This window comes from Sapajus apella, unplaced genomic scaffold (assembly GCF_009761245.1).
Source record: "Sapajus apella isolate SASKATOON/1434 unplaced genomic scaffold, GSC_monkey_1.0 scaffold6, whole genome shotgun sequence".
Lineage (NCBI taxonomy): Eukaryota > Metazoa > Chordata > Mammalia > Primates > Cebidae > Sapajus > Sapajus apella.
In genome coordinates, this window is record NW_022436946.1 from 34734455 (window position 1) to 34761198 (window position 26744).

At 38.4% G+C, this 26744-nt stretch overlaps 1 long non-coding RNA gene across 1 annotated transcript in view; it reads right to left on the reverse strand.

Annotated features, from left to right (window-relative positions):
* Positions 1-12520: 12520 nt before the first annotated feature.
* Positions 12521-26744, reverse strand: part of LOC116549418 — a 195475-nt gene continuing 181251 nt past the window's right edge. Inside the window, exon 2 of the long non-coding RNA XR_004267856.1 lies at positions 12521-12720. This is a non-coding gene — a long non-coding RNA (uncharacterized LOC116549418). The remainder of the gene's footprint in view (positions 12721-26744) is intronic.

The following is a 26744-nucleotide window of genomic DNA, read 5'->3' on the forward strand; positions in this document are numbered from 1 at the left end:
GACAGTTGTACTTCAAGTACACAGGGTACCTTGAAAAAGAGGGTTATTTATTTACTCTAGAAGAGAGTTGAGTGTGGCAGCCGGGGGGTGGAACCAGGAAATGTCTTGGCACACAGAATGGAGGACAAAGGTGAAGTAGCAAGATAGACAAGAGCAGGGCATTTAAGTTTTCTCAGGAATTTGGGGTGAGTTTCAGAGAAATTGGGGAGAGTATAGGAGTTTGGCAATACAGGATGGATGGAGAGCACTATATAAGTGATTAATAAGGCAAAGGTTTTGGACTAACTTGTAGGACTTGTCTGATTTTTGGACAGGTCGGATGGGGGTGTTGTAGGGAAAATTAGTGGGAACTAAAAGGCCATGCTGTAGTCAGCAAGTAATAACAGGCTTTAGGCCTTTTAAGGCTTGTGCTGGGATGGGGTACTGGCACTGAGCAGCATAATGGTGGTTAGGTTTTAAGGAGATGACAAGGGGTAAGCGAGCAAGGGATGGGGAGGTGGTGTCCTACCCCTAGGATTAAAGTAGAGGGAAATACAGGGAGCTATTGAGGGAGGTATAGGTTCAGGGAGGAGGGCAGCAATGAGGTGTGTTTGTAGCCCAGGATTAGTTAAGGAGGCAGACAATTTTGTTAGGATAGCTCGGCCTAACAGGGGAACTGGACAAGTGGGTATGATTAGGAAGGAATGTAGAAAGGAGTGGTGGCCTAATTGACACCAGACTTGGGGAGTTTTAAGAGGCCTGGAAGCCTTGTTGTCAATTCCCACAACAGTTACGGAGGCCAAGGAGACAGGTCCTTGAAAAGAAGGCAGCATGGAGTGGGTGGCCCCCGTGTTGATTAAGAAAGAGATGGACTTACCCTCTACTGTAAGAGTTACCTGAAGCTCAGCATCTATGGTGGTCCAGGGGCCTCCGAGATGTTCAGGCAGCATCAATCTTCAGCTGCCAAGCCGCAGTGATGTGGTTCGGACAGTCCAACTTTTAGTGGGGGCCCCACACAGATGGGGCAGGGCTTAGAAAGAATCCTGGGCTGTGGGCATTCCTTGGCCCAGTGGCCAGGTTTCTGACACTTGAAGCAAGGTCTGGGAGGGGTGGCTGGATGCTGAAGTCTGGGTGTGCTGAAGTCTTTCTAAGCCGGTATTGTGGTGGGATTTGTCTTACGGCAGAGGTAAGCATCTGTAGTTCTGAGTTGCACTGCCACCAGGTAGCTTCCTTCCTATTATTGACCAGGTTGAAGGTGAGGTTGATTAATTCCTGTTGTGGGGTTTGAGGGCTGTATTCCACTTTCTGTAGTTTTTTTGTAATGTCAGGGGCTGGTTGGGTGATGAAATGCGTATTAAGCATTTTTAAGGGGTGAGAGTAGAAGGATGGCATTTAAATCACTCCAGGCGAGATTATAGGACTCAGTTAAGTATTGGAAGCCTTTATATATTTAGTAGGATCTGATGAAAAGTAGCCAACTGCTGGTCGATTTGGGAAAGGTTGGGTAGAAAGAAAGGAATGTGCACCCGAAATATGCCTTTGGCTCCTGCCACCTCTTAAGGGGGAATTGTTGAGCAGGGGCGGAGAAGTTAGCTGTGGGGCTAAACTGTAAGCCAAATCACATTTGAGGTGGGGACATGACAGGAAGGGCATAAGGAGGTGGGTTGTGGGCAGGGAAAGAGGAGGGAGGCTCTGGGGAGTGGTTTGGGCCTGGACTGGGGTCTGGTTCTGACAGGCGGTGAGGAGAAAGGTTAGAAGGATCAATAGATAAGGAGGATTCTGAGTCACTGGCAGAGGAAAGAGGGGAGGATGGAAGGGAGATAAGGAAAATTTGGGATGGGTGGCATTGAGAGCAGAGATTAGGGAGGAATTAGAGTACAAAAAAAAATGCCTGGACACATGACACTTCAGATCATTTGCCCATTTGTTGACAAAAATTGTCTAGGACTTGCAGGATAGAAAAATTGAAAGTGCCATTTTTTGGCCACCTGAAACTATTGTCTAATTTATATTGAAGCCAGGCTGTGTTACAGAAAAAATTAGATGTTTAGGTTTCAGATCAGACAAGAGCTGAAGGTTTTAGGTTTTTTAGTATGCAGGCTAGAGGCAAAGACAGAGGAATAGAGGGCAGAGTATTGCCGCTTGTGAAGGGGATAAGTTTTAAGGAAAGGAGTAGAATAGAGATGAGAAGAAGGAGCAATTAGCTACCAGAATTTTCAGTAGGCATCCCTCACTGAGTCCTGGGCAGTAACGTGGGTGAGTGATCAAGGCAGGTGTCCCTGTGATTGACCAGACACCAAGGGAAGACCATCTTCCCTAGTTGAGTCCGTGACCAACGTTGGAGTTTCTGAGCACATGGATAAAGAGTGTCTCCTTTGCCTCTACTTAGAAGGAGAAGGATTTATAGGAAAAGAGAGAGAAAGAGGGAGAGACTTCTCTCCCTTTCTCTACTTAGAAGGAGAAGGATTTAAAGGAAAGGGAAGCGGGAGAGACTTGTCTCTGAGATTTGTCTCCCTTTCTCTACTTAGAAGGGAAGGATTTAAAAGAAAAGAGAAGGGGAGGGAAAGAGAGACCATTTACCAGATCTAAAGGTGGTGAGAAGGTTTTGGGCTGGTCTGATGTGCTGAGGTCGCAGGTGAGTCTCTTTACAGAGGAAAAGCAGGGATAAGGGGCTGGTCTTCCACAGGAGAGCCTCTGTTGTTCTGGATTTCAGCACCAAATGTTAAGCATGCTCTGAATAAAGAGACCACCTAAACAGGCTTTCTGTGAGCAACATGGCTGTTTATTCACCTGGGTGCAGGCGGGCTGAGTCTGATAGGAGAGTCAGTGGAGGGCAGTGGGATTTCAGTTGGTTTTATAGGTTTGGAGTAGGCAGTGGAAAGCTACAGAAGTTACAGTTCAGAGTGGTTCTTGTAAGCTGGGGGGTCTTTTGGGGGCAGTGTCACAAGGTCCAGATTCACAAGGTTATCAGTTAAGGCAGGAACAATGGTACAATGTCACAAGGTTGGTTAATTGGACTTTGCAGGAGCTACCATTCTTCTTACTTCAGAAGTTCTGGCTTCAAGAGGCCATCCAGACGTGTACATGCAGCTCACAGGGGTCGCCATGGCTCAACTAGGATATGGCCTGTGGTATAGCCAGTTCAAAGAACCTTGCATTTTCTCATTTTATTTGTGTTCATTCATTGAATAAGAACCTTTGAATAGTCTCTTAAGTCTCTGGGTATTGGAAATTTATTTCCTGTTTTCAGTGTCCTTCTCTTCCTTCTGCCTCTGACAAGTTTTCATTTATCTATCAAGATTCATATAAAGTTTGCTGTTTTCAGCTTAGCATTCATAGACTCCCTCAGATGAAGTTAACTGCTAGCTCATCAGTCGTCTCCTATATCTTTATTGCTTACTGACCTGAGGGCTGGTGGCAGGACCTGAAAATATTTCTCCCCAAATTCTCTTTTTCTTACAAATATATACATGTATGTATGAATGTATTTACATACAAATTGATATGATTATGATTTGTGTCCCCACCCAAATCTCATCTTGTATTATAACCCCTAGGTGTTGAGGCAGAAACCTGGTAGAATATGATTGGATCATAGGAGTGGTTTTCACAATGCTGTCCTCGTGATAGTACATTTTCATAAGACCTAGTGGATTTATAAGGGGCTCTTCCCCCTTCACTTCTTTCACATGCTCTCTCTTTACTGCTGCCTTGTGAAGAAGGTGACTAGGTTACTGTTTCTACCTTCAGCCATGAATGTAAATTTTTTGAGGCCTCCCCATCCATAGAGAACTGTCAATTCAACTTCTTTTCTATATAAAGTACCCAGTCTTGCTTAGTATCTTTATAGCAGTGTGAAAACAGACTAATACAGAATATTTGTACCGGTAGAGCGGGTTACTGCTATAGAGATACCTGAAAATCTAGAAGCGACTTTGGGACTGGGTAAGAGGCAGAAGTTGGAACAGTCTGGAAGGCTCAGAAGAAGAGAAGAAGATGTGGAACTTATCAGAGACTTTTTGAATGGTTTTGACCAAAATGCTGATAGTGATATGGGCAGTGAAGTCCAGGCTGAGATGGTCTGAGATGGAGATGAGGAACTTGTTGAGAGAGCTGGAGCAAAGACCACTCTTGCTATGCTTTAGCAAAGAGACTGGTGGCATTTTGCTCCTGCCCTAGAGATCTATGGAACTTTTAACTTGAGAGAGATGATCTGAAATTGGAACTTAGATTTAAAAGGGAAGCGGAACATAAAAGTTTGAAAAATTTTCAGATTGATCCTGAGGTAGAAAAGTAAAACCCATTTTCTGGGGTTTTTTTTCTGGGATGAAATTTAAGCTGGCAGCAGAAATTTGCATAAGTAAAGAGGAGCCCAATGTTAACTGCCAAGGCAATGAGGAAAACGCCTCCAGGGCATGCCAGAGAACTTCCTGGTATTCATTATATTCCAGGAGGCCTAGGAGAGAAAAATGGTTTTACAGGCCTGGCCTAGTGGCCCTCCTGCTGCAACCTTAGGACTTGGTGCCCTGAGACCCAGCCACTCCAGCTTCAGCCATGGCTAAAAAGGCCCAAAATACAGCTCAGGCCATTGCTTCAGAGAGTGGAAGCTGCAAGCTATGGCAACTTCCACATGGTGTTGGATCTGCAAGTGCACAGAAGTCAACAGCTGAGGTTAGGAATCTCCTCCTAGATTTCAGATATGTATGGGAACACCTGGATGTCCTGGCAGAAGCATGCTGCAGGGCTCTGCCCTCATGGAGAAACTCTGCTAGGGCAATGCAAAGGGGAAATGCAGAGTTTCCCTGTGAGAAGAGGGCCACTGTCCTCCAGAATGTAGAATGGTAGATCCACCAAAAGCTTGTACTATACACTTAGAAAAGCCACAGAGTCTCAACTCCAGCCTGTGAGAGTAACCATAGGGGCTGAACCCTGAAAAGCCACAAGGTCAGAGCTGCCCAAGGCCTTGAGAGCCTATCCTTTGCATCAGCATGTCCTGGATGTGAGATATAGAGTCTAAAGAGATTATTTTGGTACTTTAAAATTTAATGACCGCTCCACTGGGTTTCAGACCTGCATGGGGCCTGTAGCCCCTTTTTTTGTGGCCAATTTCTCTCTTTTGGCATGGGAACATTTACCCAATGCCTGTATCCCCATTGTATCTTGGAAGTAACTAACTTCCTTTTGATTTTACAGGTTCTTAGACAGAGGTAATATTCTTGTTTTGATGAGACTTTGAACTTGGACTTTTGGGTTAATGCTGGAATAAGTTATGTATTAGTCAGGGTTTTCTAGGAGGACAGAGATAATAGGATAGATGTGTATATAAAAGGGCATTTATTAAGGAGTATTGACTCACACAATCACAGGGTGAAATCCCACAATAGGCTGTCTGCAATCTGATGAGTAAGGAAGCCAGCCTCAGTCCCAAAACCTCAAAAGTAGAGAAGCTGAGAGTACAGTCTTTAGTCTGTGGCTGAAAACCCTGGCAAACCACTGGTGTAGGTATATCCAAGACTCCAAAAGCTAAAGAACTTGGAATCTGATGTTCGAGGGCAGGAAGCCTCCAGCATGGAAGGAAAATGAAGTCCAGAAGACTCAGCCAGTCTAGTCCTTCCACCTTCCTCTGCTTGCTTTTTATCTTAGCCATGCTGGCAGCTGATTAGATGATGCCTACCCAGATTAAGGGTGGGTCTGCCTCTCCCAGTTCGCCAATTCAAATGTTAAGCTGCTTTGGCAACACCATCACAGACACACCCAGGAACAATACTTTGCACCCTTCAATTCAATCAAGTTGACACTAAATAGTAACCATCACAAGTTAAGACTTTGGGAGACTGTTGGGAAGGCATGGTTGGTTTTGAAATGTGAAAGGGACATGAGATTTTGGAGGGGCCAGGGATGGAATGATATGATTAGGCTTTGTGTTCCCACCCAAATCTCATCTTGAATTGTAATCCCTTGGTGTTGGGGAAGAGATCTGATGAGAGGTGATCAATCCTGGGGTTGGCTTCATCTGTGTTCTTCTAGTGATAATAAGTTCTCATGAACTTACTGAGAGCCTCTTTTCCTGTCACTTCCTTCACATCCTCTTTGGTGCCTGCTGCCTAATGAAGAAGGTACCTGCCGCCCCTTGTGATATGATTCTAAGTTTCCTGAGGCCTCCCCAGCCATGAGGAACTGTGAGTCAATTAAACTTCTGTTTTTTATAAATTACCTAGGCTCAGTAGTATATAGCAGTGTGAAAAAAGACATATGTGTGTGTGTGTGTGTGTGTATGTATTTACAAATATGTATAATGTATATATATTTGTATAGTGTGTATATATATATTTGATATATATTACATATATATATACACATATTCTTAAAAATATATATATATCATTACAAATATATACATATATAATTCAGTCTCAAGCAAATTATAATATCTTTGATTACTAACTGAAAAATGTGAGGAGGTAATAAAAAATACAATCAGTATTGGCTTTTCACTAGTTGTAGCTCAAAGGAAAGTATAAATGTTATCTCAGGAAATAAAAGCAAATTCTATTGTATGCTTGTTTTTGTCTGTAGCTAGAACACTCATATTACATTTGTAATAGCAACAGAGGGAATATGCTGACTACCACAGGATGATCTGTTAAGTATATTTTATTGTATATATTGGATGTGAAACTCATGGATAAGAACATTATTTGCTGATAGGGTGTGGAGAATAGAATGAAACTTGGTTCATTACAGTTCTGGGCACTAACATGAAGAAAAATATACTTAGATCTGAAGATGTCCTGGTTTGGAAAATGCCGTTACCCCTCTCTGAAATTGATGAAACTAAGCTCAGAAAGGTACCTAAGTTATTACAGGCTCCAACAGCACAACTTCAACATAGGTAAATTATTATTATTATATTGCATTGTAGGTTTTGGTGTACATGTGAAGAACATGCAAGATTATTCCATAGGTACATACATGGCAGCGTGGTTTGCTGCCTTCCTCCCCATCACGTATATCTGGCATTTCTCCCCATGTTATCCCTCCACAACTCCCCACCCCCCATTGTTCCTCCCCTAGTTCCCCCTTGCAGGCCCCAGTGTGTGATGCTCCCCTCCCTGTGTGCATGTGTTCTCATTGTTCAATACCCATCTGTAAGTGAGAACATGTGGTGTTTGATTTTCTGTTCTTGTGTCAGTTTGCTGAGAATGATGGTTTCCAGGTTCATCCATGTCCCTATAAAGGACACGAACTCATCATTTTTGATGGCTGCATAGTATTCCATGGTGTAGATGTGCCACATTTTCCCTGTCGTCTATCATCAATGGGCATTTGGGTTGGTTCCAAGTCTTTGATATTGTAAATAGTGCTGCAATGAACATTTGTGTGCATGTGTCCTTATGATAGAATGATTTATAATCCCTTGGATATATGCCCAGTAATGGGATTGCTGGGTCAAATGGAATTTCTATTTCTAGGTCCTTGAGGAATCACCACACTGTCTTCCACAATGGTTGAACTAATTTACACTCCCACCAGTAATGTAAGTGTTCCTATTTCTCCACATCCTCTCCAGCATCTGTTGTCTCCAGGTTCTTTCATGATCGCCATTTTAACTGGTGTGAGATGGTATCTCAATGTAGTTTTGATTTGCATTTCTCTAATAATCAGTGATGATGAGCATTTTTTCATAAGTTTGTTGGCCTGATATATGTCTTCTTTTGTAAAATGTCTTTCATATCCTTCGCCCGCTTTTGAATGGGTTTTTTTCTTGTAAATCTGTTTTAGTTCTTTGTAGATTCTGGATATTAGCCCTTTGTCAGATTGGTAGATTGCAAAAATTTTTTCCCATTCTGTTGGTTGCCGATTCACTCTAATGACTCTTTCTTTTGCTGTGCAGAAGCTCTGGAGTTTGATTAGGTCCCATTTGTCTATTTCGGCTTTTGCTGCCATTGCTTTTGGTGTTTTAGTCATGAAGTCCTTGCCTATCCCTATGTCCTGAATGGTTTTGCCTAGATTTTCGTCTAGGGTTTTTATGGTGTTAGGTCTTATGTTTAAGTCTTTAACCCATCTGGAGTTAATTTTAGTGTAAAGTGTCAGGAAGGGGTCCAGTTACTGTTTTCTGCACATGGCTAACCAGGTTTCCCAACACCATTTATTAAACAGGGAATCCTTTCCCCATTGCTTTTGTCCCATTTGTCAAAGATCAGATGGTTGTAGATGTGTGGTGTTGCCTCCAAGGCCTCTGTTCTGTTTCATTTGTCTATATCTCTGTTTTGGTACCAGGACCATGCTGTTTTGATTACTGTAGGCTTGTTATATAGTTTGAAGTCAGGTAGTGTAATGCCTCCAACTTATTTCTTTTTGCTTAGAATTGACTTGGCTATGCGGGTGCCATATGAAGTATAAGGTGTTTTTTTCCAGTTCTGTGAAGAAGGTCATTGGTAGCTTGATGGGGATAGCATTGAATCTATAAATTACTTTGGGCATTAAGGCAATTTTCACAATATTGATTCTTCCTAACAATGAGCATGGAATGTTTCTCCATCTGTTTGTGTCCTCGCTTATTTCCTTGAGGAGTGGTTTGTAGTTCTCTTTGAAGAGGTGCATTAAATCCTTTGTTAGTTGTATTCCTAGGTATTTTATTCTCTTTGTAACAATTGTGATGGCAGTTTGTTCTTGATTTGGCTCTCTTTAAGTCTGTTATTGGTGTATAGGAATGCTTGTGACATAAAATATTGCTCTAATGTTTTATCACTATCATCTCTTATCATCTGTACAATACAAAAACTACATGAAGTAATCAATAAATTCCAAACTAGTAAATAATACAGCTAGTTTAGGTGTTATTGACACAGAAGGATCAGATTTTCAAGTTTATCAGTATTACTTAAATTTTTTTTCCTCTTATGTTTGTTATTGTATGTAGTATTTTAGAAATTTGATTTTAAATATTCTCTTTTTTATTTTTCTCCAACTTTACCTCCCTCTACCCTGCTCTCACTGCCACTCCACCTCACCCAAATCTGTTCTATCCTGGCTTCCAAATATGAAGACAATGGTATTGCATATGATTATATGAGAAGATACGCAGTGGCTCATTGAGTATTGACTACTTTATGTTGGGGATCAGGTAGAAAGACGTCCATGGAAGTAGCATTGATTATCCATTCTGAGACAGGAGCACACTTCTCCCATGTCCATAGAATCTCACTTCCACTGCATCTTCAACTTCTTCTTCTCTGAAGTTGAAGGTTATCTTCTTGCTCCCTGCTCTCTTTCTTTCCCCTGAGGTTATTTCCCCTGAGCCCCATCTTTTTCAAGAGGGGGCTGTCCTTTCTTCTACCTCTGAAATCTCCTCTTCTGGTGATGAGAAATGTTCTCATTGCCTCTTCCAGAAATTTTTAATCCTGTTATTCCTAAAATTCCCAGTTTCAAATGTTCTGTCATATGATTCTATAACCAACTACCCTTCCATCTATAGCACATGGGTTTCCTCCTTGCCAATTTTTGAACATTTTAATCCCTTGTTCATTTTCAAGCCTCTTTGACACATCTATTTTTATTTTTATGACTTTTATGTACACATAACTTACCAAAACAACTCAAATTCTTGGCCTTATATCCCAAGAGTTTCTTCCATTACTCCATTTCATCCACTCACTGACTTAGCCTTAAGATTATCAATAATGGTAACCTTTTCATAATCTTAATTCCAAGATTTCCACTTTTTGACCGCCATCTCTTTTCTCTTTAGTTTGCTCATATAATCCTACGTGATACCACTGTCTTCATCTTTGGAAGCCGGGATAGAACACAGGACAGATTTTGTGTGAGGCAGGGTGGTAGTCAGAGCAGACTAGAGGGAGGTAAAATGGTAGAAAAATATAAGAGAATATTTAAAAACAAGTTTATAAAATATTGCACACAATAAGAGGAAAACAAATATTTGTTGCTATGGTGTTTTCACTAATTATTTTCTCCAAGCTCCTTGAAAACTGATTTCCCATCCAGTTCTCATCACCATTTCCACACTAGGTTTCTAACAAACAGCACTGAGGCTTTTGTAAACAGATTCAAAGAGTAGAGAATAGGTCCTAAGGGGTAGGAGAAGCATGAGAAATATTTAGAGTAAGAGATTATCTCTGTATTCCTGGAAGTGAAAGAAAATCCTTAGGCTGCACATGTTATAATAGAGGAAATATCTATTCCTATTGAGCATGCACTGTGGACATGGCATTATTTAGGTGTTTCAGATACTTCAGTGAATACGACAAATATCTTTACCATTATGGAGCTTTTATTCTAGCAGAACAAGACTGATACTAGACATGATAAATAAGTAAATTGTGTAGTTTGTTAGAAGGTGAAAGTTTCAATGACAAAATGATAAGATGGATGAAGAGTATAGGCATGGTTGATTATGGGGGACTTATATATTTACACACAGTTGTAAGGAATTAACTTTATTGAACAGTTGAGATTTGCACAAAGACTTGTTAACCAATGTCATTAGAGAAGACCTTTAAGAGAGAAGAGATGAAACAGCTAGAGTGTTAGCAGCACATGGATGATAAAAGTGCAGGGGAAAGGAAGCTATATTAAGAGATATTGCATAAACTTGTGTCCCCTTCTCAGGATTTGTGAAATAGTAGTAATAAGACTTAGTAATTTGAAAATATGTTCTATTGCTTAATTTTTTTTACCTTGACACCTCTGCAACAAAGTCCTATGACTCATAATTTTACAAATATTAGAACAACATAAATAATAGTAATAGAACACCTACAAACTTCTAGGTCATGTTTAAAGTACTCACTCACTATAAATTCATGTAAGTATATCAACATCATATGAGGTAAATAGTCACTCTTTTGTACATATTACAGATGAGAAAACTGAGATACAGAGTGGTTAGGTAATATCAACAGGAGAGCCAGGATATATGTGTGAGCAGGCTGCCTCTAGTTCAATGCTTGTACCCATCTGGCTGAAGTATAGCTTCAATAGCTGGCAATATTTCCCTACTTCTAGATCTGTTTGGTGAAATAAGACACTTTGTTGTTTCCCACAAAACACAGACCAGTTTTGGAACAGCTCCTTGACTATTTCTCAGCCTTGGTCATTAATTCCATATATTTGATTCTGATAGCGTAAAACTCTTGAGGAAGTCTTGAGGAAGCAATGCTGCATTTCTGGGGTTACACATGTGTCTGATGTAAACAGGGAGAATTTGTGTAAAAACCTTAACACAAACCCTTTTTTACTTGTTTGTTTGTGGGAAGCCAAGGGCTGAAGATATTCATGTCAATCTAATATATAAATGGTTATTTGATAAACTATTAAAAATGCTGGGGATTATAGAGAAAATTCATTCATTGTAGAAAAAAATAGTTTAGGATAAAATTTTAGTGTTTCCATTCTCCGATGTTTTAATATTTGTCATTGTAGACTATAAATTACACATGAACTATGAAGTCCCAACAGCCAAATGTTAGCAGTACCATTTCCTATTTGCTAAAATTCCTTTGGGACCAACTCCTAAGAATGTGTGACAGTAAATGTATTAATGATTTATGTTCTTTATCTTTTTAAGATATTCATATTCTCAACTCTGACAAAATGAAAAAAGTAAAATTTCAATTTAGAGTATAAAGAAAATCAAAAATCGCTGGAAGGCTCACAAATGATTAAGGTATATCTATAAAGAATTTACTAGAAATATGGAAACATTATATACTGAGAGAGACTTTCCTGCAGAGCTGGGTTAATAGGTTCAGATAAGCCCGTGGCCTCTGTAGGTTCTTCACTACTTAGCTTTTTCCTTCAAGGACTCCTCCAAGTGTGTCTGCTGTGACAGCAGTTTTAGGAGTTTTACAACACAGTGCCTTTTGATCTCATTTCAACTGCTGTGATTAAACAGACACACATCACTTGCTGTGCCACTGTGAAGAAGCTTGGGGTTCACCTTTGCTGAATTAGTACCCACTGAGCACTGCAAATATTTAAAATGTCAATCCATTTGATAATGTCAGGGAGGCCTGCAAATACCACAAAATGGCACCAAGGAAGCATTCAATACAGACAGAAAACACTTAACATCTCTCTCCTTCAAGGTAAAATGAGAGTTGAATGGAAACAGTAAACCTCTAAGGAAGTTACTAAGGTGGGCAAATGTAATAACTCAAAGGGAGACATAAGATTATAACTTACTGTTTTTGATCTTAAACCCAGTACTATTTTGGGGAAAATTAATTTATATTGACATAATATTAGGGAGTTCTTACCATAAAATCCAACTGATGTCTTCCTCAGACAATCTGTGGCTACCTGCCCCAAGAGCTCAGCTCTAATGGAAACTTCAAGTATCAAGTGACGTCTTTACTTCATCATCAAGAATTTCATTCTAAAACCAGAGGAAAACATTCTGGTATAGAGTTTGGAAATACCAGCAAAGCCACAGACCACCCAGCAACCTCATGATCTTTTTAGTTTCATTAGATTATAACTGATGATGCACAAAGAATAGAATCTCAAATATTTTTGTTTCTATTTATATTTGTATTAATTAGAGTAAAAGGCTAAATTGTCCTATAAAAATAATTCATTTCTCAATCAGGGAACATTCAGAAGTAAGTATCCAAAGTCAGCTGGCAGCTCTGCTCCATGGTAAACTGGGTCGAGGAAGGCAGGTCTGACATACTCACAGAGGACTTCCAAAGCCTTTTGGTTCACTGTCATTCTTGCCTGTGGAAAAAACAAAAGAGCCCTAGATTTCCTCTTAAAATGTAGGATAGGCAAGGTGGCTCATATCTGTAATCCCAGCACTATGGGAGGCCAAGGTAGGAGGATTGCTTGAGCCCAGAAGTTTGACAACAGTCTGGGAAACATAGTGAGAACTCATTTCTACAAAAAAGTTTTAAAACGAGGTGGGAGAACTGTTTGTACCCAGCAGGTTGAGCCTGCAATGAGCCATGATTGCTCCACTGCACACCTACCTGGGTGGGTGACAGTACCAGACAGATGGAGAGAGAGAGAGAGAGAGAGAGAGAGAGAGAGAGAGGGAGGGAGAAAGAGAGAGAGAATGAGAATGAAAGAGGGAGAGGGAGGGAGGGAGGGAGGGAGGAGAGGGAGGAAGGGAGAGAGGAGAGGGAGGAAGGGAGGGAGGAAGGAAGGAAGAAAGAAAGAGGGAGGGAGGGAGGGAGGGAGGGAGGGAATGTATAGTGAAGTGAAAGTTACAAATATCCCTTTCTCTCACATTCTACTGATGTGAGCTTAGTCACAAGACCACAGTTGACTACCAGTTTGAGAATTATAGTCTAGTGTCCAAGAATGCAAGAAAATTAATTTCTCCCCATGGAATGTTTGTTCGTCTATGTGTTGTAGTGTAATTTCATTCTTGCCATTATACATGGGAAAGGATGACATTTTGAGTTGGTTATGTTGAAAGAGATAAAGAATATGTAAGCACAGGAGTCAAGAATATTCAAATATTGATAAATATAAAATTCACATATAAAAAGTTAAAGAAATATTGGTACATTTGTGTCAGCATCCTAGGTCACAAATTTCTCCTATTGAATACAGTTTTGTTGTATTTTCCTTTTGCTCTAAGAAAATAAGTAACTTTTATTTTTGTCATTAAATGCCTCCAAGTTTTAAATGTAAGGAAGTTTATCATATGGAATGAAATTTAATAATTTAAAGATGTAAGAAGTTTATAATATGGAATCAAATTTAATAATTTAAAATGCAGTTAATAGTCCTAGTGAGCACAAGTTTAAACATTATAGGAAGCTATCTTCAAAAGTAAAAGTTTATGAACAGTATCATATTTCCATTATTTATTTATTAACTTATTTATTTTCTGAGTGTTAGGTCCCACCTTCGATACCATTTCAGTCTATTTCTTTAAATTGATGTATAATAGATATTATGAGAATGAGCTCATCTTGGAAAATTAATAGTTTGGAATTGGAATTTTATGCCTGATTGAAAATTTTTCAAGCCTAATTTCACTCTAGAACTAATCCTTCTTTGAAATACTTTCTATCCTCAACTGGTGTTTGCATGACTTCAATAACTGTAGATGATTATCACCTTTCCTTTAAACCACCTCTGAACCATGATTTAAAATTTTAATTTTATTTTGAAAAGAATAACCTAATATGATGAATATACCACAGTTTAAAAATGTAGAGATGAAGATATATGATGTAGAAACCAGCTATATCATGGTGTATCTGGAATGCTATTTAAAGTGCAATGCTGAGCTATCTAATCATTATTATTCTTCCTACATGAATCAATCCCTGTAACTCATGAATCATTTTCACCATCTTTCTTGAAAGTTCCCCCACTTTGTCTTCATCACATACCATTTTTAAATCCATTACACCTAAATGATACTTATTTCAGATATAGCCTGAGCACTATCAAGTAGTGATGCTCTATCATTTTTAGAGTTGGTAATTGTTCTTAATGTTAACATCAATTAATTTTATGTTAATTAATTATTATAATGAAGATAGTGATTCAGTTTCATTTTATTTATTCAGTTTTATTTCCCATGATCTAATACATACAACTCATTTATTTATGTTGTTACACAATGAATATTTCTTGAGTGCCAACTAAGTGCTAGGCACTGTACTAACTATTGGAGTTTCTGTGATGAGAACAAGGAAATACAAAACCAGGTCTCATAAAGTTTATAGTTTAGTAGGAAAAATAAATATTACGCTTTTATATCAATCACACTTTTAGAATTCTTTATAGTATGTAGATAACATGACCTGCTTTATGTTTTGAAGAAACACTGTCAACCCTGTGGAGATCCATAATCCTAAATGTGAAAATCCCAAAAGAACAAAATTTCTGAGCTCTAAAACCCCAAAAATCATAATTTTTAAAGATCAAAATCCTGGAAATATTATTACAGAAATAACAATTTAAAATTTATTTTAAAGACACATTTACATTTTTAAAACAAGATTTACTTGAGAAACATAAAAACATACTAGAACACTTCATAGGCCACTTTATAACACAAAATAGGAAAGAATAGCAGACATGTGTTTGGAAGCATAAACACCTAGGTATACTAACAAAAATCACATCACTATAACAGTTATAAGCAGATTAATTCTTTTCAAAAAGAAATAGATCCAAAAGGAAAATATATAAACACCCATCAATATAGTTGATATCTGTGTTCATAGCTTTATAACTAAAGTTATCCAAAATACTGTGATAAACAACTTAAGCATTTTTTTTTGTAGAAGCTTACTTCCTCTTTTATTTTGATTTCCAATTTATTTATTATACTTTAAGTTCTGTGTTACATGTGCAGAACATGCAGGTTTGTTACATAGGTATACACATGCCATGGTGGTTTCCTGTATCCAACACCCTGTCATCTACATTATGTATTTCTCCTAATGCTTTCCTTCCCCAATCACCCCACCCCCTGCTATTCCTCCCCTAGTTTCCCACACCCTGACAGGCCCCAGTGTATGATGTTCTTCTCCCTGTGTGTCCACGTGTTCTTACTGTTCAACATTCATTTATGAGTAAAAACATGCAGTGTCTGGTTTTCTCTTCTTGTGTCAGTTTGCTGAGAATGATGGTTTTCAGCTTCATCCATGTCCCTGCAAAGGACATGAACTCATCCATTTTTATGGCTGCATAGTATATCATGGTGTATATTTGCCACATTTTCTTTATTCGGTCTATCATTGATGGGCATTTGGGTTGGTTCAAAGTCTTCACTATTGTGAACAATGTCACAATAAACATACATGTGCATGTGTCTTTATAACAGAATGATTTATAATCCTTTGGGTATATACCCAGCAATGGGATTGCTAGGTCAAATGGTATTTCTAGTTCTAGATCATTGAGGAATCACCACATTGTCTTCCACAGTGGTTGAACTAACTGGGTCAAATGGTATTTCTAGTTCTAGATCCTTGATGAATCACCACATTATCTTCCACAGTGGTTGAACTAATTTACACTTCTATCAACAATGTAAACGTGTTCCTATTTCTCCACATTCTCTCCAGCATCTTTTGACTCGTGATATTTAATGAAAGACTTCTAACTGGCATGAGATGGTATCTCATTTGCATTTCTCTAATGACCAGTGACGATGAGCTTTTTTTCATATGCTTGTTGGGTGTATAAATGTCTCCTTTAGAGCAGTGTCTACTCATATCCTTCACCGACTTTTTGATGGGGTTTTCTTTTCCTGTAAATTGGTTTAAGTTTTAGATTTTGGATATTAGCCCTTTATCAAACAGGTAGATTGCAAACATTTTGTCCCATTCTGTAGGTTGCCTGTTCACTCTGATGACAGTTTCTTTTGCTGTGCAGAAGCTCTTTACTTTAATTAGAACCCATTTGTTATTTTGGCTTTTGTCGCCATTGCTTTTGGTGTTTTGCTCATGAAGTCTTTGCCATGCCTATGTACTGAATGGTATTGCCTAGGTTTTCTTCCAGGGTTTTTATGCTGTTAGGTGTTATGTTTAAATCTTTAATCCTTCTTGAGTTAATTTTTGTATATGATGTAATGAAGGGATCTAGTTTCAGCTTTCTGCATATGGCTAGCCAGTTTTCCCACCACCATGTATTACATAGGGAATTCTCATTGTTTTGTTTTTGCCAGGTTTGTCAAAGATCAGATGGTTGTAGATGTGTGGCATCATTTCTGAGGCCTCTGTTCTGTTCCATTGGTATACCTCTGATTTGGTACCAGTACCATGTTGTTTTCATGGTATAGTTTGAAGTCAGGTAGCATGATGACTCCAGCTTTGTGGTGGTGTTGTTTGCTTAGGATTGTCATCTTTGCCATGCTTTTTTTTAGCTTAGGATTATCTTCACTTAGATTTGGTTACATATGAATTTAAAGCAGTTTTTCCAATTCTGTGAAGAAAGTCAATGGTAGCTTGACGGGAATAGCATTGAATCTATAAATTACTATAGGCAGTATGGCCATTTTCATGATACTGATTCTTCCTAACCATGAGAATGGAATGTTTTTCCATCTGTTTGTGTCCTCTCTCATTTCCTTGAGCAATGGTTTAGAGTTCTTCTTGAAGAGGTCCTTCATATCCCTTATAAGTTGTATTCCTAGGTATTTTATTCTCCTTGTAGCAATTGTGAATGGGTGTTCACTCCTGATTTGGCTCTCTCTCTGTTATTGGTGTATAGGAATTCTTGTGTGTGATTTTTGCACATTGATTTTATATCCTGAGACTGCTGAAGTTACTTATCAGCTTAAGGAGATTTTGAGCTGGGATGATGGGGTCTTCTAAATATACAATCATGTCATCTGCAAATAGAGACAATTTGACTTCCTCTTTTCCTAATTGAATACCTTTTATTTCTTTCTCTTGCTTGCCTGCCCCAGCCAGAACTTCCAATACTATGTTGAATAGGAGTTCTGAGAGAGGACATCCTTGTCTTGTGCTGGTTTTCAAAGGGAATGCTTCTAGCTTTTGCCCATTCAGAATGATATTGGCTGTGGGTTTGTCATGAACAGGTTTTATTCTTTTGAGGTACATTCCATCCATACCTAGTTTATTGAGAGTTTTTAGCATAAAGCACTGTTGGATTTTGTTAAAGGCCTTCTCTGCATCTATTGAGATAATCATGTGATTTTTGTCTTTGGTTCTGTTTATTGATTTGCATATGTTAAACCAGACTTGCGTCCTTGGAATGAAGGCAACTTGATCGTGGTGGATAAGCTTTTTGATGTGCTGTTGGATTCGGTTTGCCAGTATTTTATTAAGGATTTTCACTTCAATGTTCATCAAGGATGTTGGCCTCAAAATTTCTTTTTCGGTTCGGTCTTTGCCAGGTTTTGGTATCGAAATGATGCTTGCCTCATAAAATGAGTTAGAGAGGATTCCATTTTTTTATTGTTTGGAATTGTTTCAGAAGGAATGGTACCAGCTCCTCTTTGTATCTCTGGTAGAATTTGGCTGTGAAACTGCCTGGTCCTGGACTTTTTTTCGTTGGTAGGCTATTGATTGCTGCCTCAATTTTAAAACTTATTATTGGTCTACTCAGGGATTCCACTACTTCCTGGTTTAGTCTTGGGAAGATGTAAGTGTCCCAGGATTTATCCATTTCTTCTAGATTTACTGGTTTATGTGCATAGAGGTGTTTGTAGTATTCTCTGATGGTAGTTTGCATTTCTGTGAGATCAGTGGTGATATCCCCTTTATCACTTTTAATTGCATCTATGTGATTCTTCTTTCTTATTTATTAGTCTGGCTAGCAGTCTATCTGTGTTGGTGATCTTTTCAAAAAACCAGGTCCTGGATTTATTGAATTTTTGAAGGATTTTTTTCGTGTCTCTGTCTCCTTCAGTTCTGCTCTGATCTTAGTTATTTCTTTTATTCTGTTAGCTTTTGAGCTTGTTTGCTCCTACTTCTCTAGTTCTTTTAATTGTGATGTTACGGTGTCAATTTTAGATCTTTCCTGCTTTCTTTTTTTTGGGCATTTAGTGCTATAAATTTCCCTCTACACACTGCTTTAAATGTGTCCCAGAGATTCTGGTACATTGTGTTTTTATTCTCATTTGTTTCAAAGAAAATCTTTATTTCTGCTTTCATTTCATTATTTATGCAGTAGTCACTCAGGAGCAGATTCTTCAGTTTCCATGTAGTTGTGTGGTTTTGAGTGAGTTTCTTAATCCTGAGTTCTAATTTAATGCACTATGGTCTGAGACTCTGATTTCCATTCTTTTGCATTTGCTGAGGAGTGTTTAACTTCCAATTATGTGGTTAATTTTAGAATAAGTGATATGTGGTGCTGAGAATAATGTATATTTTTTGGATTCGGGGTAGAGAGTTCTGTAGATGCCTATCAGGTCTGCTTGGTCCAGAGCTGAGTTCAAGTCCTAGCTATCCTTGTTAATTTTCTGTCTCGATGATTGATCTAATATTCACTGTGGAGTGTTTAAATCTCCCACTATTATTGTGTGGGAGTTTAAGTCTCTATGTAGGTATCTAAGAACTTGCTTTATGAATCTGGGTGCTCCTGTATTGGGTGCATATATATTTAGGATAATTAGATGGATCAATGCAACAAGAAAGCTATCATTATGTAATGCCCTTGTCTTTTTTGAACTTTGTTGGTTTTAAGTGTGTTTTATCTGAGCCTAGGATTGCATCCCTTCTCTTTTTGCTTTCCATATTCCTCCATCCCTTTATTTTGAGCCTATGGGTGTCTTTGTATGTAAGATGGGTCTCCTGAATATAGTACACTGATGGGTCTTAATTCTATTCAATTTGCTTGTCTTTGTCTTTTGATTGTGGCAGGTAGTCCATTTATGATGTTTAACATTAATATTGCTATGTTTGAATTTGACCCTGCCATTATGATGCCAGCTGGTTATTTTGCCCAGTAGTTGATGCAGTTTCTTCATAGTGTTGTTGGTCTTTAGGATTTGGTATGTTTTTGTGGTGGCTGGTACTGGTTGTTCCCTCCCATGTTTAGTGCTTCCTTCAGGAGCTCTTCTAAGGCAGACCTGGTGGTGACAAAATCTCTCAGCAGTTGCTTATCCATAAAGGATTTCTTTCCTCCTTTGCTTGTGAAGCATAGTTTGGCTAGATATGAAATTCTGGGTTGAAAATTCCTTTCTTTAAGAATGTTGACTATTGCCCCCACTCTCTTCTAGATTGTAGGGTTTCTGCTGAGATATCCACTATTAGTCTGATGGGCTTCCCTTTGTGTGTAACCCAATGTTTCTTTCTGGCTGCCCTTAGCATTTTTCCATCATTTCAACCTTGGTGATCTGATGATTATGTGTCTTGGGGTGCTCTTTTCAAGGAGTATTTTGTGGAGTTATGTGTATTTCCTGACTTTGAATGTTGGTATGCCTTATTAGGTTGGGGAAGTTCTCGTGAATAATATCCTGAAGAGTGCTTTCCAACTTGATTTTATTCTCCCCATCACTTTCAAGTACATCGGTCAAACATAGATTTGGTCTTTTCATGTAATCCCATATTTCTTGGAGCTTTTGTTCATTTCTCTTTACTCTTTTATCTCTAGTCTTGCCTTCTTGCTTTATTTATTTCATTAAGTGGATCATCAATCTCTGATATCCTTTCTTCCACTTGATCGATTCAGCTATTGAAACTTGTGTACGCTTCATGAAGTTCTTCTGTGTTTTTCAGCTCCATAAGGTCATTTATTTTCTTCTCTACACTGGTTATTCTAGTTAGCAACTTGTCTAACCTTTTTTCAAGGTTTTTAGTTTCCTTGCATTGGGTTACAACATTCTCCTTTTGCTCAGAGAAGTTTGTTATAACTCACCTCTGTTGCCTGCCTCTGTCAATTTGTCAAACTCATTCTCCATCCACTTTTGTTCCCTTGCTGGCGATGAGTTGTGATTCCTTGGAGAAGACGTGTTCTGGTTTTTGGTATTTTCAACCTTTCTGTGCTGATTTCTCCCTATCTTCATGGATTTATCTACCTTTGGCCTTTGAAGTTGGTGGCCTTTGGATGGGATCTCTGAGTAGATGTCCTTTTTGTTGATGTTGATACTATTTCTTTCTGTTTGTTTGTTAGTTTTCCTTCCAACAGTCAGGGCCCTCTGTTGGAGGTCTGCTGGAGTTCCACTCCAGACCCTGCTTGCCTGGGTATCACTAGTGGAGGCTGCAGAACAGCAAAGATTGCTGCCTGATCCTTCTGGTAATTTCGTCCTAGAGGGGTACCTGCCAGATGTTAGCCAGAGCTCTCCTGTATGAGCTGTCTGTTGGCCCCTCCTGGGAGATATCTTCTGCTCAGGATACGCAGGAGTCAGGGAGCCACTTGTGGGGGCAGCTTGTCCCTTATCAGTGCTCGAATGCTATTCTTGGAGATCCTCTGCTCTCTTCAGAGCTGCCAGGAAGGGACATTTAAGTCTACTGAGCTGTGCCCACACTGCCCTTTTTCCCAGGTCCCCTGTTCAAGGAAGGTGTGGACTTTATTTATAAGCTCCTGTCTGGGGCTTCTGCCTTTCTTCAGAGATGCCCTGCCCAGTGAGGAGGGATTCTAGTGAGACAGTCTACCTGCAGCAGCCTTGCTGAGCTGTGGTGGGCTCCACCCAGTTTAAACTTCCTGGTAGCTTTGTTTACACTGTGAGTTTGAAACCACTTACATGAGCCTCAGCAATGGCAGATGCCCCTCCCCTCACCTAGCTTGAGCAGCCCAGGTTGAACTCAGGCTGCTGTGCTGACTGTGAGATCTAAGTGGATCTTACCTTGCTGACGTCCATGTCAGTGGGACCTGCAGAGCCAGAACACTTGGCTTGCTAGCCTTAGGCCCCTTTCCAGGGGAGTGAGCAGTTCTGTCTTGCTGGCATTTCAGGCACTGGGATATGAAAAATAAAAACTGCTGTGGCTAGCTTAGTGTCTGTCCAAATCGTCACCCAGTTTGTTCTGGAAACCCAGAGCCCTGACGATGTAGGTACCACAGAGAATCTCCTGGTCTGTTTGTAAAGACCATGGAAAAAATGCAGTATCTGAGCTGGAGTGCAGGGTATAGTCCTTAATGGCTTCCCTTTGTTAGGAGAGTGAGTTCCCTATCACCTTACACTTCCTGGTGACACCCCACCTTGCTTTGGCTTGTCCTTCTTGGGCTGCACCCACTGTCCAAATAGTCCCAATGAGATGAACCAGGTACATCAGTGGGAAATGCAGAAGTCACCCACCTTCTGCATCAGTCTCACTGGGAGCTGCACGCCAGAGCTACTGCTGTTCATTCAGCCATCGTGGAAACTCCCACAAGAACCTTAATGTTTAATGGCTTGGTAGAAGAGAATGAGCCTGCAGAAAAGAGAAGATGCATAGAAACAAATATATAATAAATGTTACATTACATCAGTTCGGCAAAGGAAATAAAGCATTTAGAGATGGTGGCAATGGGCAACAATGTCAAATGCTTCCAAAAGTTCATGTAAGATAAATAGTGAAAGATTTCCACTAGACTTAATGACATTGTATTCACAGATCAGATTACAATAGAGAGATCTAAATCAAACTCGAAGGGTTGATGATTCAGTGATTGGTGACAACTCTCTTATAAAAATTTGTGTATGAAAAAAATGAGAACAAGCAGCAGTTGGAGGGTCTATTATATTCATTATATTTATTAATGCTTTTGTGTATATCTTTAAAAATGCTTGAATGAGAAATATTTTATTATGTTTAAAGATTATCAGAAAGAAAAAATGGGCTGAATACAATGAGATAAGGAATAATAAATAGTGGAGAGAGAATATATGAGAGGTTAGGTTGCAAAACACATGTGGGAAAGAGGCACCTTTATGTTATTATCAAGGATGGAAAAGATGATGGTAAGATTATAGCTTGAGTTTGCTTTTTCAGTAGAGATATTTGGCCTTCTGAGGGCTTCTGCATTCTTTTAAACCATGGCTGCTTTGTCCAAAATTTGAGGAAGTTGAAATTTTAAAAAAATATTTGCAAAAGCAATATACAATCAAGTGCATGCTACAGAAGGAACTGGAGTGATTGTTAATAACATTTCTTGCTAAGATATATCCCTTGAAAATCCTAAAACTTAATAGAAAATTAATAGAAAAAATATGCCTCTTTTCAGTATCATTTATACTAAATTCATTCACTTGTATATGACTGTTACTAAGGGTTACAGAAAAAATTATAAAAAGACTAAGGACTCTAAGTTTCTTATAAAAGCTGAGATTGAAAAAAATTTGACATTTAGAATGAAAAACTTTCCCTTTTGTTAAATGTATTCCTTTTTATTTGACTAGCATGCTATTTCAACTACTTTCAAAGTGTTTGGTACGAAAAAATACCTCTTCAAAAGTATTTTAACTTAATTGCAAAATTCTGGCTTTTAGAAAGATACTGTAGTTTGTAAATGGTAGAGACTATAAATTGCATCATAGCATTTCAAGATCATTGACTTGGATGCCATATCTTCAAAATATTTTGAAGAAATGTTCACATTTGAAAAGAAAAATATTTTAAAATGTTTGACATAAACATTTTAAAAGTACACTTTTTTCTATTACAAATAATTCAAATCATTAAGAAATTTAAAGTTAGAATAAAATTCAAAGTCTGTTAAATTTTAATAATGTTCATGTTGGTATTATCAGCATAAGCTCAAAATATCACAAACACAATAAATAAGTAGATTAGACACCTTCTCTGTTGTTATATCCACATTCTAAAAAAAAACTCCCACTCTTTTTCCAAAATATGGGTTAGCATTTTCACAACATTTATTTCACTGTTTAATTTTATTACCATTCAATTTCCCATGAAACAATTAAGTATTAAAGATTGATAACACTAATTTTAATACTAGTTTTCAGATTACATACTGACACCAAACCACTGAAACTGTGCCTCAATCTCATTCAAAGTGAAATGCTATACAAAAACACACAAAATTTGGAATAGATAAATCAGTACAAATATTTCTGCAAAAGTAAAAGATTTTTATGTTTTCAGTGATAAGTTGTTGTAAAATTATAGGTTTCATAGTGATTCTCAAACTTCTTTCTAAGCCTGGCACAACTGAGGAACTCACACAATCTGATCAACAATGGCTTCTATCTATATCAATATTTATTGAAGTGAGGAAGTTAAACTGAAAGAAGAAAGTATAGTTTGGTGATGAACAAGAGTGGAAAGGGAATATATAATCAGCAGAAACAAAATAAGCAATTAAAAAAAAATTCCACATAAGAATATATTGGCTGGGTGAGGTGGCTGATGCCTATAATCCCAGCATTTTGAGAGGCTGAGGCATATGGATCACCTGAGGTCAGGAGTTTGAGACTAGCCTGGACAACCTGGTGAAACCCCGTCTCTAATAAAAATAGAAAAATTAGCTGTGCATGGTAGGAGGCACCTGTAATCTCAGCTTGGGAGGCTCAGACAGGAGAATCATTTGAACTTGGGACGTGGAGGTGTCAGTGAGCTGAGATCACACCACTGTACTCCAGCCTCGGCAACACAGAGATAATCTGTATAAAAAAAGAAGAAGAAGAAAGAAGAGGAAGAAGAGGGAGGGGAGGAGAAAAGAAAGAAAAAGAAAAAGAATAAGTTATCAAGAGGGCATAACAACTTTTCTCCCACCATTGAAAAAATCACTAGTTTGCTGTATTTGGCTCTGAGGTAGAAATCTGGCCCATTTACTGATACATATTTTCATCAGTGAACCGAGGGGAGAAAGAGAAAGAAACAGATCCAGAGCTCATTCTCTCCAGTTTGATTCTAGCTATTTGAGGATCAACATTGTAAATCTATGTTTTTAAAATGTAACAAGTGCAAAAATATTCATCAGTGTATACACACGATGGAATATTTTTCATTCATAACAAAGATTGACTAATATATGTGAATAAACCTTCAAAAGGTTATTCTAAGTAAAAGAAGCCAGACATAGGGTTCACATATGATATGATTACATTTATATGAAATATGTGAAATAGACAAATCCATACAGATAGAACATAGTTGGGGGTTGCCAGGGGTAGAGAAGGACGGCATGAGAGAAAATGCTCAATGGATAAGGAGTTTTACTTTGAAGTGACAGAAATATTTTGGAACTAGATAGTGGTGGTGGTTGTACAACTACATATTGTGATGTATTAAGTATCACTGTTTATTTTTAAAAAGTTCATTTTATAGTACATGAATTTCACCTCAATGCATAATTTTTGTAAAATTTAATGAACCATATTACAAATGAAAATGTTACTAACTTTAATAAGTACTGGTAGAATTTAAAGTCAATGTTTATTACATAATAATACTAGCTCCCATTTATTATCTGTTAATTCACTTAATTCTCCCTATAATCCTGTGAGGTATGTGCTATAACTCACATTGAGAAACCAGAATACTCTAAGTTTGAGTTACTTGTTCAAACGCATGTAGCTTGAGAGTGGCAAAGCTGAGTTTTACTTTTCTGACTTCAAAACCTATATTGTGAAAGATAAAACTACCATTTATTCAGCAATCTCATTACTGAGTATTTACCGATAAATAAATAAATAAGTCATTGTACCAAAAAGATACCTGCACCCATATGGTCATAGCAGAACTAATTAGATAAGCAAAAACATGGAAACCATCTAGGTGCCCATTTACAATGGATTGCATAAAGAAATGAGTAAATATATACCATGGAATGCTACACATTCATGAAAAGGAACAAAATCATGTTTGTTGTAGCAATATGATTGCAACTGAAGGCCATTATCCTAAGCAACTTAATGTAGAAAGAAAAAGAAAGAAAATATCTCATGTTGTCACTTAAAAGTGGGAGTTAACCTTTGCTACATATGGACATAAAGAAGGGAAGAGTGGAAACTAATAACTCCAAACAGAGGAAGGGAAGGAGTGGCACAAGAGCTATGTTCACTGTCTTAATGAATGGGCCAACAGAAGCCCAAACCTTAGCATTAAGCAATAAATCCTTGGAAAAAAAAAAAAAAAAAAAATGCATGTACCCCATGGATCTAAAATTAAAATGTAAATTTTTAAAAATTGAATAAAAAGATTGTTTCAACACCAGCAGAAAGGTCATCCACTCAGATACCCCATGCAAATGTCACCAACTTCAAAGACCAAAGGTAAATAAATCCATGAAGATGGGAAGAAACCAGTGCAAAACGTCTGAATTCCCCAAAACCCAGAATGCCCTCTTCTCCTCCAAGGGATCACAGCTCCTCACCACCAAGGGAACAAAACTGGATGGAGAATAAGTTTGATGAATTGACAGAAGAAGGCTTCAGAAGGTGGGTAATAACAAACTTCTTCAAGCTAAAGGAGCATGTTCTAACCCGATGCAAGGAAGCTACTAACCTGAAAAAGGTTAGACAAAATGCTCACTAGGCCAGGTGCGGTGGCTCAAGCCTGTAATCCCAGCACTTTGGGAGGCCAAGGCGGGTGGATCACGAGGTCAAGAGATCAAGACCATTCTGGTCAGCATGGTGAAACCCCGTCTCTACTAAAAATACAAAAAATTAGCTGGGCATGGTGGTGCGTTCCTGTAATCCCAGCTACTCAGGAGGCTGAGGCAGGAGAATTGCCTGAACCCGGGAGGCGGAGGTTGCGGTGAGCCAAGATCGCGCCATTGCACTCCAGCCTGGGTAACAAGAGTGAAACTCCGTCTCAAAAAAAAAAAAAAAAAAAAAAATGCTCACTAGAATAACCAGCATAGAGAAGAACATAAACGACTTGATGGAGCTAAGAAAAACAAAAACAAAAACAAACAACAAAAAAAAGCACAAGAACTTCAAAAAGCATGCACAAGTTTCAATAGCTGAGTCAATCACATGGAAGAAAGGATATCAGAGATTGAATATCCACTCAATGAAATAAAGCAAGAAGGCAAGATTAGAGAAAAAGAGTAAAAAGAAATGAACAAAGCCTCCAAGAAATATGTGATTATGTGAAAAGACCAAATCTACATTTGATCAGTGTACCTGAAAGTGATGGGGAGAATTAAATCAAGTTGGAAAATACTCTCCAGGATATTATCAAGAAGCACTTCCCAACCTAGAAAGGTGGGCCCAGACTCAAATTCAGGAAATACAGAGAACACCACTAAGATATTCCTCAAGAAAAGCAACTCCAAGACACATAATTGTCAGATTCACCAGGCTTGAAATAAAAGAAAAATGCTAAGGGCAGCCAGAGAGAAAGGTCGTGTTACCCACAAAGGGAAGCCCATCAGACTCACAGTGGATCTCTCATCAGAAACCCTACAAG